The sequence below is a fragment of the Theropithecus gelada genome, chromosome 10, assembly GCF_003255815.1.
Source record: "Theropithecus gelada isolate Dixy chromosome 10, Tgel_1.0, whole genome shotgun sequence".
In the NCBI taxonomy this organism is placed as follows: domain Eukaryota; kingdom Metazoa; phylum Chordata; class Mammalia; order Primates; family Cercopithecidae; genus Theropithecus; species Theropithecus gelada.
The window spans coordinates 80,156,658-80,181,054 of NC_037678.1; the positions used below are offsets into that span (position 1 = coordinate 80,156,658).

Sequence of the window (24,397 nt, forward strand, 5' to 3'; positions counted from 1 at the left end):
GAAAAAGCCTGAGATGCGAGGATCATGTTACTCTTGTGGAACTGCGTGTAATTTCATCATTTACATGTTATGTTACTCTGCTCAGCTTCCATAGCAAAATATCACAGACTGGGTGGCTTCAGCAACAGAAATTTATTTTTTCACAATTCTGGAGTCTGGAAGTCTAAGATCAAGGTGCCCGTGAGATTCATTTCTGGGGAGGCTTCTCCTCTGGGTTTGCAGACAGTGGCTTTTTGCCATGTCCTCAGATGGCCTTTCTATGCACATGCACAGAGAGAGAGAGAGAGCGCGCATGCACGCGCTGGCACTTCTTCCTTTTCTTATAAGGACACCAGCCCCATCAGATCAGGGACCCACTCATATGAGTTCATTTAACCTTAATTACTTCATTAAAGATTCTATCTCCAAATAGAGTCACATTAAGGGTTAGGGCTTTGATATATGAATTTGGGAGAGACACAATTCAGTCCATAAAGGAAGTATATCTCTCACACATAGCTCACACAAATTCTGTAGAAAACTATCATCTATTTACCTAGCATCTGGTGATTTTAATCACTGCTTTTGATTTGCATAGTGTGAGATAACATAGGGTTCTAGAATATTAACAAGTATAAAAAATACCTAAACCAAAGTATCCACCTCACAGAACTCGAATGTAATTAAACATTGCTTAAGCAAATATTTTCCTTTATTCTTTGAGGACAAACCAGTGGTGAGCTGGAGCTTACTATCTAAGTTCATAACAGTTCATTTTCAAATTTTTCAAGGATTTTGTGACCTGATTATTAAACACAACCATTACTACAAATTAAATTATATAAACTTTCAATGAAATAAATTTATTCAAAACAAATGTAACAAATACTCATAACTCATCATTTACCAATTTTTTCCTAGAGCTTTGTCGAACCACTTTAAAAAATTTTTTTTAAGACAGAGTCTCACTGTGTTGCCCAGGCTGGAGTACAGTGATACGATCATGGCTCACTGCAGCCTCAATTTCCCAAGGTCAGTTCAATCCATCTTCCCTCATCAGCTTCCCAAGTAGCTGAGAATACAGGCTTGCCACCACACTTGGCTGATTTTTTTATTTTTAGTGTTGTAGAGGTGGAGTTTTGCCATGTTGCCCAGGCTGATCTTAAACTCCTGAGCTCAAAGCGATCGTCCTGCCTCAGCCTCCCAAAGTGCTCGGATTATAGGCATGAGCCACGGTGCCCGGCTCACTTACAAATAATTTAATACTTCTCACTATCGCCTGTGCTCTTGAGGTACTTTGCATCTTTACATCTACTACGCACCATCGGTAGTGGTGGCTCTGACAGTCTGCTACTGTACACCTCCTCTCAACTCCTTATTCAAGGTCACCACTTTGGTGGTTTGCGACTGGCTCTGGGCAAGTATTTACACCATTGAAAATCAACCATCTCTAAAACTTCCTCCTCCCAACTTGTTACTCAGGGTCACCACTTTGGTAGTTTGCGACTGGCTCTGGGCAGTATTTACACCGTTGAAAATCAACAATCTCTAAAACTGGGCCCTTTCATTTTCTAGTAGAGCCACATATTAATCATTTACCAGCACACCGCTGGCACAAACCTTACCCTCTTTCATGGTACAGGGTTTTCCCTGTATTTATCTGGAGTTCCTGTTGCAGCTTTCCATGGCTGAAACATTATTACCCATCCTTTACAAACAAAATGAAACTTTTTACTGAAATAAATTACCTTTTTTAAAGGTTTTTTCTGTTTCCCACACTAGACAGAGCCTATACTGCTCTGTTGATCCAGGAACTTTTAGGCCCTCAGTATAAAATGTTTTAAGGACAACAGAAAAGTCCCCTAAAACTTAAACCTAGCATTGACAACATTTTTCTAGCCCCCTCAGCAAGGTCTTCTACCTGCAAATTGCCTCAGCTGTAACGTAACATACCTCCCGCTGCTAGTACTAGCTCACAGCTAATACTAAGCGTAACACTTGACTCCATTTTACAGGGGCCACTTTTTTTCCTCTAAAAGTTTTATGTAGCAGTGAGTGAAATAGAATAGATGCTGGGCAGTTTCCAGATTAAATGTTATTTTCTGTAGGAAACATTTCTCTCCAGTGTTGCCCCTTCACACCATCCCCAAACAAGTAAAAAATTGCTCAGACTTTGAAAATGTAATACCATCTGGCAGAACTCACATTTGACCTTTTATTAAACCTACAATTATGTCACACCGGTGAGATCTAAAATTCAAGGCTCTGGAAGTTAAAGCAATGTGTCCAAGGTTACATGGAAAATACTTGAGAGCACACAGTTTCCTGCCTGGCCTTTCACTTCAGTTGTACACCGTACTACGTGTGTTTTCTGATTAGAGTTTTCTTCAGTTATGATTTCCTTTACCATCATAACATTTTGGGAGGCTGGTATGAGGGTGAGTATAGAAGAAGGAATTCAAGCAGAAAAGGTTAAGTGATTTACAGTTTTCTCCCTTTCTCCAAGTGAAATTTATGTGCCTCCAAATTTAAGAATCATGAATTTAGATTGAATAAGAATGGATAAAATCCTTGGCATATCTAAAGAATAGAAAAGGGATCCCAGGAGGTAGTTCTGGATAACTTTTAACTTGAAAACGTCTGGCAGAGGCTGGGCATAGTGGCTCATGCCTATAATCCCAGCACTTTGTGAGGGCAAGTCAGGCAGATGGCTTGAGCCCAGGAGTTTGAGACCAGCCTGGGCAACATGGCGAAACCCCATCTCTACAAAAAATACAAAAATTAGCTAGGTGTGGTGGTGCATGCTTGTAGTCCCAGCTACTTGGGAGACTGAGATATGGGAGGATTGCATAAGCCTGGGAGGTCAAGGCTGCAGTGAGCCAAGATTGCACTACTGCACTTTGGCCTGGACAACAGAGTGAGACCCTGTCTCAAAAACAAATAAATAAATAGTCTGGAAGAATAGAAAAAGCAAATGAGAAACAAAAAAGGGACCACCTATGAGGTAGGAGGAAAACCAAGAGGGTCAAAGAAGCCCAGAGGAAAAGCAGTGCATGAGTATGAAGGGCATGATCCCCAGTGTCTAAAGCCGGTGAATGCTACAAAAGAGTCTACTTTGGTTTTAGTATCCAGGAGGTCATTATTGGCCCTGGTGTTAGTGAGGAATCAGTTGAAAGGTGGGGAAGGGAACCAGGTAAGAGTGGATTAAACAGGAGACCTGGAACAGGAGACAGCTTATCTAACACCCATTTGGAAGTATAGACTCGAAGGGAAGCAGGGATCTGGACTAGTAATGGAGGAAATAGGAGGGAAAATCCATTTGAGAAGAGATTAATGAGTCCTTCTAATTCATGGTTTGGTCTAGTTTATCATGAAACACTAAATCAAATGAAAGAGTTGCTTCTATAGCCCTGTGTACCTCCATCGGCAGATTTTATATTGGGTTGTACGGATCAACCCCATTGTCAAGGAAGAACAGGAAAAAGAGATTTCACCTACATTAATGGTTGGCAGAGTGGTATTTCCCTCTGATAAATGAATATTCAATGGAGGATCAATATCTTAATAAGTATACAGCATATGTTATTCAGAACAATAACAATAAAGGATTTCTGTAGACCTTGTTTAAATGTTAGGCTGTTTTCTTTTGCTGTTGAACACATGAACCGGCAGTACTTACACAACTTACACCATGATCTTCAGAACCGATACAGAAAGCCACAGGCCTGCATGGCTGCTACACTGAAGTGTCTACAGACGAAGAGGCTTCACATGTGCCTTTCTGTAATTAGTATTTACTCAGCCTCCTATAGCAGGGAAAATATTTTGCACATAATAAACTCATATATTTCCTTACACCTTAAGGGGTAATGTACTTAAGCACATTCTGCTGTAGGATTTTTACTAGCAAGGTTGAGTCACAGCTCCAGGAAAGGAAAGAATGGGACTCCCTAGAAGAGAAGATCCTCATTAGCAGGTGGGAAATTTTGTAAAACAGGGATTACAAGAGAGGAAGGTATTTTTTTTTTTTCCAAATTCCTTTAGCTTCTTCTAACACAGAAGCCAGGTATGGGGGGCTAGAGCCTTGCTAGCTATGTACCCAAAGATGACATAACTCAGGATAAGACATAGACAAAGAGGAAAGCCTGCCCCCCTCTCCCCTAGGCCTTGGAATTGTTGGAAGAAGAAGGTGAGAGAGAGTGTAGAGCAGGAAATGAGACTTTGTATGTACCTCTCTGACTTCTACCCTCCAGGCAAAAATCTGGAAGATTCTGGAGCAGGCTCATGACTCCTCATATCTTGCGTGTCTTAGAATGGACAGGAAAGCGCTTGCTTGCTCCAGTGATTGGAAATGGTGATGTAAGCAGGGGCTGGTGTGAGCGGGGGCTGGTGAAAGCTGGAGACAAGACAAAGATGCTCCCTCTGGTGATGACTTCATAGCTGAAGTCAGCTGGACTCAAGTAATGAGTGGACTTTGCCAGACTCTACTAGGGCATCTCGCCCCAAATGGCCAGCAGTCTTTCATCCATGGAGCAATCTAGACCAACCATTTCACAGCACAGACCTGTGAGGATGCAGAGAGCAGCTTGGCAGGTGTAAGCCTGTGCCTTTCTCCCTCTTAGAAGACACACTGAGTTCCTGAATAGATTTACCCACCGTTTTGGGGAGCTGAAAATGGGAAGGACAACTTTACAAGCTTCAACTTTACCCAAAGGGACTGACTCATGCAAAAAACGTGTAAAACCAATCCTGTGGGGAGTGAAATGTTGAAGAAACCATAAGGAAATTGTCTATTTCCTTTAACAGTTGGAAAGGCTAGGGCAGCTTCCCTTCCTGTCATGGGAAGTGTGGCTCCTACGCCCTCTGGGAGAGTGGTTTGAGAAGTGTTTCCGCTGTGACTTAAATTATAGCCATTTCCCGAGCAGGCAGCCCAGGGACTGTGGTAGGCAGTGCCAGCTACTCGGAGTCAATTGAAAGGGAATTGGTCGCCTGGGAGGTTTCTAACCTGATTTCAGGTTTCCTGGACACCATGTCCTCTCCTGACCCAACACCTGCTGTGACAGATAGATGTTTGTAATGAGGTGAATAACAAGCAGTCTCATGAACATTAGGTCACACGGAACAAAAGGCACACTGGCTTAGGTGGAGCCTGCATTTTCCTGTTTTCTCTAATACATTTCTCTAGCAAATCTACTCATGGAAAGCTTTGGCAAGATTTTTAGGTAAAGCCTTTAAACTCACATTTTTTAGAGGAAAAAAATGTTTGCTATTTCATGGCTGAAAGAGAGACTCAATTCTGCTGTTACATTCAGAAAACTGTTTTTTTTTTTTTTTAAATGTCTGTTTCATAAGTAAAATCTCAGAATATCTTACTAAGACCAGCTCTAAAGTAAACTATTTCACTACACACAAAGAAAACGCAACCATCATAATAAAGGGGGCAGAAGGAAACATTGGGGGGTGATGGGTTCATTATAAAAATGAATGAGGACCATGCGCGGTGGCTCACGCATATAATCACAGCACTTTGGGAGCCTGAAGTGGGAGGATCGCTTGAGCCAAGGAAATCGAAAACAGCCTGGGCAACATAGTGAGACCCTATCTCTACAAAAAAATTTTAAAAATTAGTTGGGCATGGTAGCACATGCCTGTAGTCCCAGCTACTGAGGAGGCTGAGGCGGGAGGATCACTTGAGCCCAGAAATTCCAGGCTGCAGTGAATTATGATCACACCACTGCACAGCCAGGGCAACAGAGCAAGATTATGTTTTAAATAAATAAATATTAATGAATAAAATCAAATATTCCTAATAGACAAACTAGTTTTTGACATCTCTGGTGGTATTTCAATTGATTTCTCCTGTAGAGGAATTAATAGGCGAATGCCTGCCCCAGCAAGGGTCCAGTATGAACAAAGCTTTCTATGTGATTTGTAGGTTTTTCCTCTGCCCTGATGTGACTACCAGAAGTGGGGCTCAGCTGGGAGTTTTAGAAATGATTTATTCTTTTTATTTAAATTCTATGCCTAATTATATTCTTAGATGTATTAGTCAGAGCTTTATCATGATGAGTCTTATTTCTACAGTCCCTCAGTATTTAAATCTTATTAGCAAGATTAAATGTGAAAAAGATATTGTGTGAGATTTTACAAGAGCCCAAGATGAAGAGTAGAGACGTGTGTGGTGTTCGTCGATGGCATTATGCTTCTGTCCTTGTTCTGACAGGATTCTGGCCTTTTGGAACATTCTAAGGGTTGAAGCTAATTTAGTTGAGAAATCTAAAGATTGCATTTCGAGAATGATTTTAACACCTAGATTTCCAATCTTGAAATTACAATAGTCACTCACTTATCAAAGAGTACAGTAGAAAATAGGTCTTTCCTTTTAACATCTTTTCTCTCTTAAAATTGGAGGACAGGGATTTATAAGTAGTGTTCCGTCTATCCATCCATCCATCCATTCATCCATCCATCCATCCATCCATTCATCCATCCATCCATCCATCCATTCTTCCATCCACCTGTCCACCTATGGTATGTACTTGTGTGTGTGTGTGCACGTGTGTGCAAACATATTTAAAAAGCAGGTTTACTCATTGCTTTTGGTATGGTTCTCTAAACTAAAGAAGCTTATGTTGGTATTTTTATTGTCCATGAAATTATATTATGAAACAATAACAGGTAGGAAGGATGGGTGCCTATAAATATCCTCTTACTCTCTTTGCATTTTGTATCATATGTACTACTAATCTCTTACATTTGTTAATCTATTGCTATGGTTTTTACATAAGTTGGACTGACACCTTCATTTAGCAGATGTGGAAAGAGGCCCAAAGAGGTCCACTTACAGGCAGGAATAGGGCCAGGCCAGAAATCTAGTCTCCAGTCTTTTTCCTTTTCTTAGCAAACAGATTCCCCAATGAGCAGACTTGATTGTGTCTTGCTGCACAGCAATCCACACTAACTATACAGGTGTAATGTCCATTATTTAAAAAAACCCAGTCCCCTTTGATTTCAGATCATGTGCTTCCCTTCTCTACTGTGCAAATGTCAGGTAAACGGGTAATTGCTGCACTGCTTCATTGTTTGTTCCAGTCTTCTTTTCTCTGTGTTCCTTCCTTTATTCATTTTCAGCTGTTATGAATTTATACACAATTAAAGGGGGAGGGAGGCATATTAATTGAAAAATTGATGACATAACCTTGAGGGCTTTGCTTTAATTACCTCCAGTGTTCAGGAATGACAGTTCTTCAGATTTATCTTCTCTTCCTTAATAGAAGATTTTTCCACTGGACTGACTTCTGGCGATATCTGGTGTTCAGACTGTAGTGCCATGCTCTGCTATTTTTATTACTCACACAAAAGTGAACTAACTGATGGGCCATGGGCAAGTTAAACTTCTAATCATGCAATGGTGGGATAAAAGAGCCATTGCTAACCCTGGCAGACCTAAGGTATAAAATTTCACAAAATTACATGGATGGTAAGAGGTGGTTTTGACACAATTTGAGCTGACGCTTTCATTTAGCCAATGTGGAAAGAGGCCCAGAGAGGTCCACTTATAGGCAGTGGTAGGGCCGGGTCCGAAGTCTAATCTCCAGCCTCCTTGCTTTGTACTCTGTGCCTCAAACTCAACTACTCTCTTCTCCCAACCATATTGCATCTTAGTGAGTTACAGTGCAACACAAGATCTAGAAATATCTATTAAAAAATTATGTTCTGATCATAAAACAATTGAAAACATACAAAAGAAAATAATTTAGTTAGGGGCTAGATGCAGTTTAAAATTTGAAAATCAATAGTTTTCCTCTATAGCATCAATAATATCTACCTATCTAATTATGTGTAATATGACACAAAACAACAGAAACCATAAGATATATTAATAGAACATGTATTATATAACCTGTTTATAGATATTCCTAAGGAGGATTGTGGCAAAGATTTCTGGAAGTGATATTTAATGATATCTTATAAAATGGTAGTGAAGAGAAAAGTAAAACAGTGGCAAAGAATATGAAAGGTGAGACACCAGTGTATAAGTGATCAATAAATAATTAAAAGCAAATAAATGGGAAGGAACTGATCTTTTAGAAAAAAAAACAGGAGATACAGCTAAGTACCCAGAGCACAGGATCCCAACTGAGAGGGGCACTGGAAAGAGAAAACCAAGAGAAGTAAATTATCAAAGAAATATTATAAGAAACATTTTCACAACTGAAGAATGTTAATTACCAGATTGAAGGGCCAAAATGAGTGCCCAGCAACAAGAAAGAAATGACCCACGCTTAGGCTCCAAACTGGAAAATTTTGGAATACCAAAAACAAAGATAATTTTTTCAACATTTCCAGGACAAAAACTACCACTCACAAATGGAAAGTCAGAATGAGATCAGGCATCTCTACAGAAAATGAAAGTTTGAAGAGTAAAGCAAAGCATTCAGAGTTCTAAAATGATTTAATGGGGAATTCTAAAGCCTTACCATCAAGCCAGAGAATAGAATAAAAACATGTTCAGACATACAAAATACTGTACCATCTATATATTTTTCTAAAATGCAAAACAAATTCTGTTCTTTCTATAAGCATATATATGAATATGAATAAACAGAGAATTTCTGGACATTTACACACCAAACTTAAACCATGGTTAACCTGAGGGAGGGGACTGGGATTAGGGAGGTGGCCAAAGGGTGCTTCGCAGCTATCCGTATTGTTTGTTTGCATGTGTTTACTGAAATAATGTATTTATGTATTATTTGGGTGATTAAAAGTATTCTTCACGTTAATGCAAAATAACCCATTACTGATAAAAGTTAGTTTTAAATGAGAGCTTGTTTGAAATTCTAAACTTTCCTCTAACTGTTCATCTGGATCCACTTCTTTCAAGTGCCCTTTCTGTTTCTATCTTTAAAAAGAAATCCAATTCAGGCTAAAAGGAGCCATTATAGTCTCTTGATATCATCACATTTCTGTTAATGAGCCCTTCAAACTTGATTGGTTCTTAGTAGAATTACAGTGATTCTGAAGCAATCCTGAAGTCACCTGTTTCCCTCTGCCATAGAAAATGCCACATCTGTTGCTGATATAATCTAAGATAACAAAATATCAAGAAAACAAAACAGAGAGACCTGAGTTTCCAATGAAAACTCCGTATAACTTTTTAAAGTATGTTTAAATGCATCAATGAATGGGAAAAAAGTAGGGAATGCTCAGAGGACAAGGTCCAAGTGAAAGCAGGTACCAGAGAGGTGAGCAGAGCAGTCAAGCTGTTCTTTATCTTGAAGGTGTCTATCAGGGTCAGCATGGTAGAACTTGGTATTGAAACTTGGTGTAGAATAGAGGAGGAAAAAATTCTCCCTGAGAATTCGTGATTGCAAGCTGGTTCTCACTGGGGGTTTGAAGCCTGAATTCACCCCACCTGACAAACTCAGAGCCCGACTGAAGGGCCAAACTGAGTGGCCAGCAACAAGAAAGAAATGACCCATGCTTAGGCTCCAAACTGGAAAATTTCGGAATTCCAAAAACAAACAGATTTAATTTCAATCTGTCTCATTCTGGAAATCCTCTGGGCTGCTGACATAATTAATCAGCTTGTTTAAAAAGGAACCCATCTTTAAACCAGACCTAAACTATGACTACAGACAAAGTTCCAGGAAATGTCACCACATGAAAGCAATCACAGTGAATACAAAGAAAGTCCATGAGTGAGAATGAGCAAAAATAACAGCAAAATGACCCCTACAAAAACTTGAGATTTTGGAATTATGAGAAACAGAATATTAAGCAAGTACTTTTAAGGTTGACAATATGAGTAAAGAGCAACTGACTGAAAAAGTGATGAAGCACATTTGCAAACAAACAGATTGATTCTCTGTAAGTGAAAAATATATTTAAAACGCAATGCATAGTTATAGCAACAGAAAGAGAATTAGTGAATTTTTAGAGATCTGTATAATTACCAAGAATATAGCAAAGTATCAAAGACATGGAAAATATGGTAGAGAGATCAAGAGGCATGAAGGATAGAATGAGAAGAAGAGGTGGGAGCAAAAAGGTACAGGAGATTATTTGAAGAGGTTATATTTCAGAATTAATAAAATTAATTCTGGATTAATTAATAGATTCACAAATTCATAGATTAAGAAATCTCAAGCATAGTGTATTTTAAACAATGCCATATCTAAATATATCATATTTAAGTTCCAGAAACCCAAATATCATTTAACAATGAAAGTAATAAAGACATTTTTAGCACAGCCCAGGAAGACAAGACATGGGGAGCGAGGGTACAGTGAGGACTAAAGGTTTCCCACCAGCAACTCTTCACTAAAGGAAACTGTATCTCCATATGCTAGTCGGAGGAAAAGATGACCCCAGATGGAAAGTCAGAACAAAGACCAAAGAAAATTGTAAATGGGTAGATAAATATAAATTAGTATTCCTGATATAAAAGACTAACAATGTGTTATGGAGTTAAATAAAAATAGAACTAAAACATAAAATAATACAATATCAATTTAAAAGAGATAATTTGTATTAAAGCACTCTAAGTCTTTGTGATGTTCAGGAAGAGGGCAAATATTGATTAACTCTAGGATGTGATAAATATTGAAACATCCAATGCTGCTAAAAGAATAAAAGAACAAACCATAAATTACAGAGGGAAAAATATGAGATTACAAAGAAAGTCCATGAGTGAGAATGAGCGAAAATGAAAGCAGAATAAGCCCTAACAACTTGAGATTTTGGAATTATGAGAAACAGAATATTAAGAGCAACTGACTAAAAAAGTGATGAGGCATATTTGGATGAAAATATTTTCTTGCTTTCATCCATATTTGGATGAAAATATAATACAAAAGAAAGCAAAAAAGGGGGGGAATTAAGCACAGAAAGGAAAGTAAAAGATAGAAAGCATAAAAATGAATCCATTAGTATCAGTAATTACAGCATATGCAAAAATGTTCCATTTTCAAATATCAAAGATTGTCAGCTTGTATTTATTTTTTAAATTCAGCAATATGCTGCTTCAAAAAGACATGTATGCAGTATAGGAGTTTAGAAAACTTGTAAATATAAAGGAAACAAAAAATATACCATGCAAATACCAAAAGAAACCTGCTTCAGCTATGTTCATATCAAATGAAATAGACTTTAAGGCAAAAACAAAGTAAGTTGTTACATAATGACAAAATGTTTAGTTCTCCAAGAGCATATAACAATTTTAAACTTATATGCACATAATAATGTACTCTAACAATATGTATAGTAAAAATATTGACAATACTGAATCTACCTCTGTAGTCAAAAATGTTCAACACACTTCTCTTGGTAATTGATGCATCAAGAAAACGGCAAACAAATATTGTCATAGTATAGATTTGAATAAGACAACACAATTAGAAACTTTACTAATGTATGTGTGTGTGAAACTCAAAAACCAAAGGCAAAATCCAGGGAAAACCTTATAATTAAAACATTCTCCTTAGAAAAGGATGCCCACTATTATCCCTTTCTGTCCAATGCAATAAGACAAGAAGAGTAAATAAAAGATATAATATTTAGATATTAAGTGAAAAAATATTTGCAAATGATGTGAATAACTATTCAGAATAATCTACAGATAAGTTAATTAATGAGTTAGCAAATATGCTGCCTATAAAATTAATTTATAAAAATCCATTTCATTTCTGTAGATAAGCAACAGGCAGCTAGTATAACTTTAAAAATATATAACATCATAACAAGTAAAGTTATTATTGGGTATAACATCAAACAAGGTATATTATAACATGCTTATGAATTAGAAGAGCCAATAACATAAAAATAAGTACTGACCAACATGATAAAACCCCGTTTCTACTAAAAATACAAAAATTAGCTGGGTGAATCCCAGCACTTTGGGAGGCCGAGGCGGGTGGATCACGAGGTCAGAAGATCGAGACTATCCTGGCTAACATGGTGAAACCCCGTCTCTACTAAAAATACAAAAAACTAGCCGGGCGTGGTGGCGGGCGCCTGTAGTCTCAGCTACTTGGGAGGCTGAGGCGGGAGAATGGCGTGAACCCGGGAGGCGGAGCTTGCAGTGAGCCGAGATCACGCCACTGCACTCCAGCCTGGGAGCACAGCGAGACTCCGTCTCAAAAAAAAAAAAAAAAAAAAAAAAAAAATTAGCTGGGTGTGGTGGCATGTGCCTGTAATCCCAGCTACTTGGGAGTCTGAGGCAGCAGAATTGCTTGAACCCAGGAGGTGGAGGCTGCAGTGAGCCAAGATTGTGCCACTGCACTCTCCAGCCTGGATGACAGAGCAAGACTCAGTCTCAAAAAAAAAAAAAAAAAGAAAAAAAGAAAAAAAAAAGAAAAATTTCTCCCAAATTGATCTATAGATTAAATGCAGTACCAAAAAAAGTCAACATTTGTAAAATTTGACAAGCTGATTTCAAAATTTTTATGGTAAAGCAATGACCCAGGAATTACCAAGATGTTTCTGAAGTGGGACAGAACATAAAGATTCATCACATATCAAAGATCATTCTGAATATATAGTAATTAAGATATTAGTGGGATATTGGCAGATTTAACATTGGTACAAATAAATGGTCTATGAACAAATGCACACTGATGTGAGAACTTGATTTATGAGAGAGATGGCACTGGATTCATTTGGAGAAATTCAGGCTTTTCAATAAATAGTGCCAGAACTATTATTATTAATATGGAAAAAAAACTAAATTGGATTCCTACCTCACCTCACATGCAAAAATCCTATCTATGTGGTTTCAAGAATTAAATGTGAAATATAAAACTATAAATCTTTAGATTATGTAGAATACCTTCGTGCACTTGGGAAAAGGAAGGTTTTCTTTACCAATATAGAAAAAGAACAAAATGTAACAGAAAGATTGATAATTTGGGCTAAATTAAAGGTAAGATATTCTGTTCATCAAAAGACACTTTGAAGAGAATAAAAAGACAGATAACTCCTACAGTTAAAACTTAATCAAAAATTAGTATTATACATCATCCTTTGCTAGCCGTGAGGGATTGGTTCTAGGACTCCCCACAGATACCAAAACATGCAGATGCTGAAGTGCCTGATACAAAATGGTGTAGATAGTCTCAAATTGATTTCCAGAAGGTTTGCACCAGTTTTTACTTCCACCAACAGTTTAAAGTTGTCCCAGATGTGCCATATCCTTGAAAATCACTTAATATCATTAGACTTAAAAATAAAAAGTAGCAAAACACGAATCCCTGGTTTAGTTGGTTAAATAATGGTCCCTCATCTTCCTAAACACTTCCTCAGATATGCCAGTGTAGAGGTATAAAATAATATAACACTGTGGTTTATTTATATGTATTATAAACATATATTATAAAATTTATTCATCCTCCCATATATATTAAATCCTCTCCAGATTACTTATAATACCTAAAATGCCATAAACTCGTTCCACTGTATTGGTTTTAATTTGTGTTATGTTTTATTTATGTATTTTTTTTTCAAAATGTTTTGAGTTACAGCTGGTTGAATCTGTGGATATGGATTCAACCAATGGATACAGAGAACCCATGGATACAGAGTCAACTGTATTATATTGTATTATATATACTCTAAATTATAGTAATATATTATAACATAATATTATATTATTATATATGAAATTCCTACAGATTAAGTGAAAGACAAATAATAGAAAAATGTGGAAAAACTCAAACAGGTGCTTCTAATATGGAAAAACACAAATGATTAGTAACATATAAGTAGGCTCAAGCTCATTAGTAATCAAAGAAATGCACATTGAAACCACAGTGTTATATTATTTTATACCTTCAGACAGGCACACTTTTAAAGTCTAACAATATCAAGCAATTTGCAAGGATATGGTGCATCTGGGACAACTGTAAGCTGCAAGTGGGAGTAAAAATTGGTGCAAACACTCTGAAAAACAATTTGAGATTATCTAGTGAAGTTGAAGGTATGCAGTCCTGTAACCAGAAATTCCTCATCAAGGTAGAAACTCCCTAGAGAAATTGTAGCCTATGTGTATCATAAGCGTTGTGCAAGAGTGTTCATAGCAACACTCTCTGTACTAGAAAAAGAAATGAAAAATAACCCACCTATAATAGTAGAATAAAGCAATGTTAATATATTGCTACAAAAGAATATCATACAACAGCTAAATAAATATGACTTGTAGCTACACATAACAACTTGGATACATTTCATCAACAAAATATTTAGTTAAAAAAACAAGTGGCAAGAAAATATATACAGTATGATTCAATCCAATAAATTTAAAAGCATGCAAAATGAATCAACATATTGTTTTAGTATACAAATAAATTTTTAAAAGTATGAGAACGATAAAACCAAAAAATTCAAAACCATTACCTCTGAGGAGTCAGGGAAGGAGAAAGGATTTTATAAAGTAGTCAGTAGGTGTTTATTGCTTCAATGTTCTTTATATCTTATGACTACTTTACCCTCTTTTATATGTACTTAATATTTAAGAGATCGAAGCTTTCTTGAGTAGAGGTAAAAGAAAAATTGTTTTAATTAAAAAATGTATTTAAGGCTGGGTGCGGTGGCTCACGCCTGTAATCCCAGCACTTTGGGAGGCTGAGGAGGGTGGATCACTAGGTCAGGAGTTCGAGACCAGCTTGGCCAACATGGTGAAACCCATCTCTACTAAAAATACAAAAATTAGCCAGACGTGGTGGCACATGTCTGTATCCTAGCTACTCAGGGAACTGAGACAGGAGAATTGCTTGAACCTGGGAGGCGGAGGTTGTGGTGAGCTGAGATCGCGCCACTGCACTCCAGCCTGGGCAACAGATCGAGACTCTGTCTCAAAAAAACATATATATATGTGTGTGTGTGTATATGTGTGTGTATATATTTAAAAGACACTTTTAGAAAAATGGAGGGAGGAGAGTAGCTATCATATATCAGTTTACTGTAAGAATAATTTTGACAGATGGGATATTTTCGCACGTCAGCATCATTCCAATTTTTTATTATGTTAAACTGATTAACACTAATTACATATAAAAAGTGGACATTCAAGTCATTCAGATAAAGCCACTAACCCGCTTAAACCCTTTGTGGATTTATCAGAAGGTGTCAAGTCCTACCTCCTCAGCAGGTGTTTGCACAACGTGGCCCTGTTTCCATCTCCACCCGCCCCCTCCCAGTGCACACTATACTCCCACTGTTCCAGCTCTTTGTCTGTCCCCAGATGGAATCATGACCATGCTTCTGCTGTTTCTGCTGCTAGGCCACAATTCCTCTAGACATCTCCACACTGGTACCTTTTTCTTCAGTTCTTGGTTCAAGTGTTTCTTTACGGAGAGACTTTCTCAAATGGCAGAGTAGTTTCTGTCTTTATTCCTTTTTTTTTTTTTTTTTTTTTTTTTTAATGTATGGCACCATCTTTCTGAAAATATCTTATTCATGTGATTACTTGTTTATAACTTGTTTCATCCCCACACAGGGGCCGCATCTCTGTTATTTCTCCAAGCACCTGGCATAGAGGAGATATTTGACGACTTCATAGAATGAGTTAATATTTTGTAGACTAAATAGTTGGGCAATAGAAAGTTGCATATGCATTCTTATTTTTTAAATTGAAGAAACAGTGAAGTTCAGACCCATTCACTTTAAATATTCATCCAAAAGATATTTATTGAGCATATACTGTGTGTCAGGCACTGTGCTACATACTAAGGATACAGAGTGAACAGGAAGGTAGCCAGGAACCCTGTGCTGGGAATGGACAGGCCTCCAGATGCCTAAGAAGATCAGAGTAAAATCAGGAACCAAATGATCTGGAAACTAAGTTACCAAAATACTGTGGATAGGATTCTGGGCATTTTTCTTCAATAATTCTATAGTGATACCTGAAGCCAGTGTGGAGATTAAAGGATGAGACTATCAGAGGTAAGGGGAGCTTTAGGACACAAAGCCAGTCATTGCACCAATGCCAGAGTTTCCACGAGAAAGAAAAACTAAAAAGCAGCAAAACACGAGTCCCTGGATTAGTTGGTTAAACAGTAGTCCCTCATCTTCCTAAACACTTCCTCAGATATGTTATTGAAAACCCCAGTTGGGAAGACCCCTCTGAGTTCCAAGACTGACTGATGAAATGATATTTCTACCGTTGATCTGTTGCAATAAAACTAAGATGTGAGTAGAAGAGAACAGAGATGTCTCTATAAAGTTCCCTGTTACAGTTCAGTCAGCCCTTTGTATCCATAGGTTCCACTTCTGTGGATTCAACCAACTGCAGATAAGAAATACTTGGGGGAAAAAAATGGTGTCTGTACTGAACGTGTATAGATTTTTGTCCTTGTCATTATTCCCTAAATCATACTGTATAACAACTAATTTACATAGAATTTACATTGAGTTAGGTATTATAACTAGCCTAGAGATGATTCAAAGTGTAGATGTGCAAAGGGTATATGCAAATACTACACCACCTTTGTTTTTTTTTTTTTTTTGGAGACAGAGTCTCGCTCTGTCACCCAGGCTGGAGGACAGTGACGCGATCTAGGCTCACTGCAGCCTTTGCCTCCCAGGTTCCAGTGATTCTCCTGCCTCAGCCTCCTGGGTAGCTGGGATTGCAGGCATGTGCCACTATGCCTAGCTAATTTTTGTATTTTTAGTAGAGACGGGGTTTCACCATGTTGGCCAGGCTGGTCTTGAACTCCTGACCTCAGCTGATCTGCCCACCTCAGCCTCCCAAAGTGCTAGGATTACAGGCCTGAGCCACCATCCCCAGCCAGAGCCACCACCCCTGCCTGCACCACTTTATATAAGGAACCTGTGCGTACATGGATTTTGGTATCCAAAGTGCGTCGTGGAACCAATTCCCTATGGATGCCTAGGGACAACTGTATTATATTAGGTTGCTAATCAATTCATGTACACTTTACCCAGTTTTATACCATATTGAACTATTGATATTTGATTTGACATACCTGTGGCCATTTTTGAACAAGGCCATTCTGAACTAATATGTCTTGATGTGAGAGCACATTCCCTAGTGGCATCTTTGTTTCTATGGAATGCTCCGATTCAGTTTATATCCCTTTGATTTTTACCCTGTTTCCATCAGGGAACAAGCTCTCGGCACTAACATCTTCTGCACAGGAATGTCTCTACCATCTCTTTTAGATAGTTCAGAAGGCCCTTGAAGATCTTACACATTCTGAATACCCTGGGACACTTCCCACCATATCACAAGGTCATTACAATTGTCTGCCGGTGATAAGGAATTTGTTCCTTAGGTTCCTAAACATTTACTCCTGGTTCTCAGTGGCTTTGTCAGCATCTCACAGGGTTGGCAATGACACCCACTATACTTCTCTCTATCCAGCCTTGGGGAATCAGTTTAACATCTTATCTCCTTGCTTGTTGGAATTGATACATCCAGCATTCAGACTGTCCCTGCTACATGTAAGATAACCAACAAACAAAATTGCATTTTTTGAAACTTAAAGGCCCAATACCTTTATTTAGTATTAGACTACAGATCGTTGGGCCTGTAAGTAGGACACACATTGCCTAGAGTGGTCCAGCTCTGTCCTTTGCCATCTGGCTGCATGAATCAATGTCAGATGGATACAAATATATCTCTGGAAAGGGTACGTTGGGAAAAAGAGTAGATACACTAAGCACAGACCCCAGAACCTGTTCCCAGAAAAATATTTTCATGGTAAATCCTAAGATATCAAAGCACAGGTTAAATCCTGGCTGCATGCTTTCTCTGTCTTTTATTTTCATTGGATGCTAGAATTTGAATAGGCCCTGTTTTTGCTTTATGAATCCACATTTTATTGCAGGCCCAGAAATTCAGGGGAACTCAGGAAGGGCAGGAAGTGGATGAGAAAAAGTATCTGATAGAAACTACAAGTAGCCTTAAGGGCAAAACAAGAATAATTCTACTGAGACAATGAGGCTTACATATGCAGCTGGCTACTGTATTGTCATTTAGCCACCAGGATTGGATCTCAGCTTGGATTTTCGACGCTTGGCAGTACAATGAGGGTTGGGATAAATAAGTTATAATTATACATGTTATTTATTAAAAGGTAGTTTTGGTCTCAGAGAAGGAACACAGATAATAATAATGCATGCAGCACTGAAAGATAAAAATCCATAAAAAATAATTGAGGAATATGAGATAAGGGGAAAATTGAGAATAAGAATAGAAAAGTGACTTGGAGGAAGGGAGGAATAAATTAGTAAGCCAATCATAACACACACCCCATAACATCCTGGATATTGGTTGATGTCTGGATATTGAGTTCATGGGTCAACACTGTCCACAGAGGTGAAACATCATTGAAGTAGCTTGGGCTTGCAAAGAAGGTTGGCATTATATCCCTTCCCAACCCCAGATGCCACCATAGACTCACCTACACTATCCCCAGGTCCTCATTGTACTCATTTTATCCATTCACATGTTTCTTGAATGTATTCAATATGCCAGTGACCAAGTTCTGGGGAAACCATACTTGGTAAAAAGTAGACATTGTCCCTGCTCCAGTGGAATTTATCCCCCCAAAAAAGGAGAGAAGGAGGCAATAAACAAATGGTCACATGAACTAATTGTCTAGCTACAAACCCAGACAAGTTCTCTGAAAGAAAGCAGCATGGTGCCAGGAAAACCCAGACTGCTCTGAGTGAGTTAGGTATAGGGGATTGAAGATCAGACAGAACATCTTGGAGCAAGTGATGTTTGAACTAAGAGCCAAAGGTTGAGTAGGAATTAACTAGGTAAATGATAATAAGGTCTGGTAGAGTGAGAAAGAGTGTGTGAGTGGATGAAGATAAACCCTTTCAGATGCAGATAATAATACATGCAAAGTCCCTGTGATAGGAGGGACCATGGTGTGTGCAAGGAACTGAAGAGTCATGGTAGATAGACCAAAGAGCATCAGGAAAAGAGTATACAGTGGAGCCAGAAAGGTAGATAGAAATGAAACCCATAAAGCCTTGGCTGCTGCATTAACAATTTTGGCTTTTATCCTAATAAGACTTAAGGCTGACTGGGCATGGTGGCTCACACCTGTAATCCCCGCACTTTGGGAGGCCGAGGATGGTGGATCACCTGAGGTCGGGAGTTTGAGACCAGCCTGACGAATATGATGAAACCCCATATCTACTAAAAATACAAAAATTAGCTGGATGTGGTGATATGCCCCTGTAATCCCAGCTACTCGGGAGGCTGAGACAGGAGAATCGCTTGAACCCGGGAGGCGCAAGTTGCAGTGAGCCAAGATCGCGCCATTGCACTCCAGCCTGGGCAACAATAGTGAAACTCTGTCAAAAAAAAAAAAAAAAAAAAAAGACTTAAGGCTGGCTGAAGGAAGTGATATTATCAGATTTAGGCTTTGAAAATATTTTTATTGATTGATGTGGGGAGCAAATTAAAGGATAGAAGGGGCAAGCAGGATGCAAAAGATTAGCTAGGAATATTATGTTAGTGCAGGCAAGAGACACTGGCAGTGTGGAGTTGGTTTATGGCAGTGGTGATGGAGAGAGGCAGAAGGATGTGAGAGACAGGACCTGGAGCCAGATTGACTGTAGGATACAGGGAAAGGGAGGAGTCAAGGAATTGCCTAGGCATGTGGTTTGTACAACTGAGGTGATTTTGACACCTATTCCTGGGCTAGGTGTCAAACTGCCAAACTGGGGATGAGGAGGAGGGAGCCATGACAGCAACGTTCGACATAGTATGATTGAGATGTTTTGAGGCATCTGGAGAAGTCATGTAGATGGCTAAATGTACCACTTTGGATTTGAGAAGAGAAGTCTTAGCTGGAGATCAAAGGTTTGTGAATCATACATACAAAAATGGAAGGAAAGTGGAGAGAATATAGCATGACAAAGAAAAGAAGGCCTCAGCTGGAGCCATGGAGAGTTTTCAAGGAGCAACTAGGCCTGGAATTATTCTAAACTTAGCACTAGGATTGTAAGGACAAGTGTTTATTTTCTGACCATTAACTTAACCTTCTTCCGTATTGTTTTGTGTTACCCATGACAGACGACTGTCACTCATCTCTCGCTCTAGAATTTCCTTAGTTAACCCTAAATCATCTGTGCCAATGATGATAGAAGTTTCACTCTAAATGGGTTTAATCAAGATGAAAAATATAATTGTATCATTTTATAATGAATAAGACTTTATAGGTATGCTAAATGATTGTTATCAAAACCATTTAAATAATAGTGATTTTATGCTTTTGTGTTTCACTGGTCAGCTTCTCTGGCCTTGACCTGTGAGCTCAGCGTGAAGTGCTGAGATTTGATTTAAGATGACCTAGAGTTTACGTACTGTCATTTACTTGGAAATGATCACTTTGCGGATTTCACATGATGACATCTCTTAGGTCAGTTTTGCAAGTTCATTATTGCAAGCTGTCTAAAGGAGGTATAGGATTTTGTGACAAGTAATTAAGGAAACCACCACAAAAGTTTAAGTTTATACTATATGATAGCTTTCATTATCCAATACTGCATTTTTTATAATAGACATTGAATAGGAGGGGACTATCCTTACTAAGTGGTAGGCATTTTTCCCCATGATTATTTGTTCACTGAATTTGGAAGTGATGGAATTCCAATGAAGAGCTATATCAGGATCGTATGCACTCATGCACATGTGCAGTATGGGTATTTGCATGTGCTCTGTGTGTTTCCCTGTGTTTGCTATGTAATATATAAAATCAAGACATCAACTGTTGTCTCTACAGAGTTATAGCTATATCACGTAAGCAGCAAAGGAAAGGACTTGGGGGTCCATTTTAATGTAGGCAAGAGATAAGACCATTTTGTCAAGTTAATAGGAAAGAAAATTATGGAGCTGTACTGTCCAAGGTAGTGAACACTAGTCATACAGGGCTATTTAAATATAAGTTATTGAAAAATTGAATAAAATTTGAAATTCAGTTTCTCAGTCACACTAGCCACATTTCATGTGCTCAGTATTCCCATGTAGCTAGTGGCTTTGGTATTTGACAGTGCCAATATGCAACTTTTCCACAATAACAGACGGTTCTATTGAATAGTGCCAAACAAGAACAGGGTTCAAATCCAGGCCAATGCCTCTTTCTGCACAGCCAGTGCACTAAGAATGATTTTGACATTTTGATCTGATTGAAAAATAATCAAAAGAAGAAGAATATTTCAGAGCACGTGAAAATCATTTGAGATTCAAATTTTAGTGTCCTTAAAATTTCTATTGAGCACAGCCATGCCCATTCCATTACGCATTGTCTATGAGTTCACGCTACAACAGCTGCATTGAGTAGTTGTGACAGAGCCTTTATAGTCTGCAAAGTCTAAAATATGTACTCTCTGCCTCTATAAGAAAAGTTTGTTAACTCTTGGGCTAAAGGAAGGAAAGGAGTAGTATCACACATTACTTTCATAAAAAATGTTGTGTATAGATTTGGAAAATGAAATCAATAAGGAGAAGGGAAAGTGTATCTAGAATTCATGCACTGATTTGATGGCTGTGGGATATCCTGTATTTGGGGATGTGATGGTGGATTGGGGTGAAAGCTCTGGAAATGTTGGCAATAGCCTTTAACATGTATCCAAAAGGCTCCATCAAACCCTCAGCTTTCTCAGGGTCTTTGCAGGTTTTTTTAGGATACTCTCAAAAGCTCATGTCTCTCTGTAATTCACCATCTTCCCCATTGTAAAAGGCAAATTAAGTCCTCTCAAAAGTTTGACAATATGAAACAAGGAAATTCAGTTACTCTCTTGACAGCAATACCAATTATCTTTTTTTTAATATATATAACATTCTCTTAGGCAAATGCCTAAGACAATGAAAAATTATTTTGCAGTGAGACCCAAGCCAATCCAGACACAAGTTGCTCTCATTACAGCTGCTCTCTTCCCATCTCTTGAGGATGAGCTCACTAATAAGAATACATTATCTGTTATTGGGACAGGCTTAAATACATGCAAGAACTTCATTAAGTCATTCCCTATCAGAATAGGAGCTATTGAGAATTTCTGCAGAACTAGGATGGTGTCTTCTCTACCTATGAATTGACTGATTCCATGACAAAGCACTCTAGGGAGCCCTGCCAATCCATTTGATAATGTTGATGGACAAGATTGTATGGGGAGTAGGGAGAAAAAACACCTTTTATATTCTTCCCTGATATATGTATAAGTAGTTATTTAGGAAGAGATGAAATGCATGGCTTTATCCTGCATAGATTCCCTTAAGGGACACCCAGGGAATTCCTAGGCCCAGTGGAATTAATGGTCTAGAAAGAGAATCATGCTTGTGTTGCAGAGCCCCCTTCTTAATCCTCGTGAAACCTAGTTAATAACACATATAATAAAGTATTCTTATTGATGCCTGCAACTTCCTTTGAAGTTGAAATGCACCCAAAAGGATAAATGATATAGACATATGCTAAAGCAAATATGGTAAAATGCTACTGGTGGAATCTATGTGGTAAGTATATGGGTGTCTACTGTAAAATGCTTTCAACTCTTCTATATGTGTAAAGATTTTCATAACAAAATGTTAGGAAAAAAATCCTCCTGGAATACATTTCATGTAAGCCTCTAATTCCTCAGCATTAGCCACAAGCAGAACTGTCTTCAAAGGAGTAAATCATCAGGAAAAATCCATGACCCCAAAAGAGTGCTGTTCAAGTTTTCTTGGGCATTGCTCAGGTTCAGGCACAAATGCAAGTTCCCAGTTCCCATCTCCTCAGTGTATGCTCACTGACCTCCCCGCAACAGTTCCACCCATTGACCAGTAGGAGATGATTCAGATGAACACCTTCGTGCGTAGAATGTGAGCACTTAGACTTCTAGATTTTAAAAGGATTTCTGAGCCCGATCCTTACACACATGCTTTGGTTTGTACTGTCTTTCTGTACGTCCTTAGTTAAGAGATGCTTTCTAGAGTATTTTGTAGATGAATTTGAAGACTTCTCATTGCTTCAGTACAGAGTGCCCTGGCAATGCATGCCAGGAGAGAGTCCATGGACTTATATTTTCTAACCAAACGGAGCTAAAAATCAGTCATTTTGACATTTGGATTTCTCATTGATGTGTCTTGTTTATTTAATTCAATTGAATATTAAAGAGTAGAGAGGGTAGAACAAACTGTTCAGCAACGTATAGATCATTAGGTTTTAAAACCAAATAAAAAGTACTCAGAGTAAAAATTTGCCTGACTAAAAGGATTTTGAAATTATTCTTGAAAGCTCTGAAGCACGCAGTGGCAGCTTTGGACGTGATGGATATTTTTGTTGCATAGAGTATCCAGTGCCAAAGAGATGATTCTGTCAGAAAATATTACAAAGCCAACATATCTTTAATAATTGCTTCAGAATGTCTACATATATAATCCTAAATCTCTTTTCAAAGTACTTACACTACCAGTGGTCTTTGATTTATAACTGCTGGTCCAAGAGATGGCCTACTACTAATATAAAACAGGGTCTTAGCTTCACTGCACATCATTTCCAGAGGATGTGAATCTTAAGTCAATATAAGAGATGTGTGAGTAGGAATGAGAACTCTTAGAAGTCGTAGGAGGGGATTCAAGTCAGAGGGAACAGCAGATGTAGCTGGCCTAAGGCAAAGGGAACATTGCAGGATCAGAAAGAAGTCCATTCCAATGAAAAGAACTGAGACCAAGGGAAACCATAATGGGACGAGAGCATGCAAGACCATTTCAAGAAGCATCAAGAGCTTGACGCTTTATCCAGAAAACAGGAGCAGCCATTGAGAGGACATGCTCCAGCTTTTGTTTTAGCAGAATCTCTTTGCGTGTAATGTGGAAAATGAACTGGAGAGGGCAACCAGGAAACCTGTTAGGAGGCTAGTTCTGTAATCCATGAAATGGCAATATTCTGCTTTTATGTCTCTGAGAAGAAAGCATAGGTAAGCACCACCCAATACACATTTGGTAGAAAAAGAATATTCCCCAGCTAAGAATTAGGAAGATAAAGAAAACAATCAAGACCACCCACCCATTACTTCATTTTCTTTTATTTGTTAGATCAAATACCCTTTCTAAATGAAGGTAAGCTGTACAGTTTTTTTTTTAATATTTAAACATCTCATCAGAACCTACTGAATATGAGTCTCCATGTACTCATTATAGTAAAATCTGTCTGAAGGCTGGCATCAGTATGTCTGGGTAGGATGTATATTCTAGCCAAGATTTTGCATAGATGTCACAGGGAATCCAGAATCCCTTGAGTTTCAGACATAGCCTTTAGAAGCACACTGATCTTCACAGGTAGAGGCTTCCACTGCCATCAGTCTATTACTGTTGCTTAAATTCACAGCACCCTGGACAAGAGGAGAAGGTAGCCTAGCTGTTTCCTTGGCCCCCACATCTCTCTGCCACATGATGGAC

At 38.3% G+C, this 24,397-nt stretch overlaps 1 protein-coding gene across 2 annotated transcripts in view; it reads left to right on the forward strand.

The window, feature by feature from the left end:
- The window catches only part of PLCB1 (phospholipase C beta 1), a 753,090-nt gene that overhangs the window by 673,899 nt on the left and 54,794 nt on the right, over positions 1–24,397 (forward strand). The window lies entirely within an intron of this gene.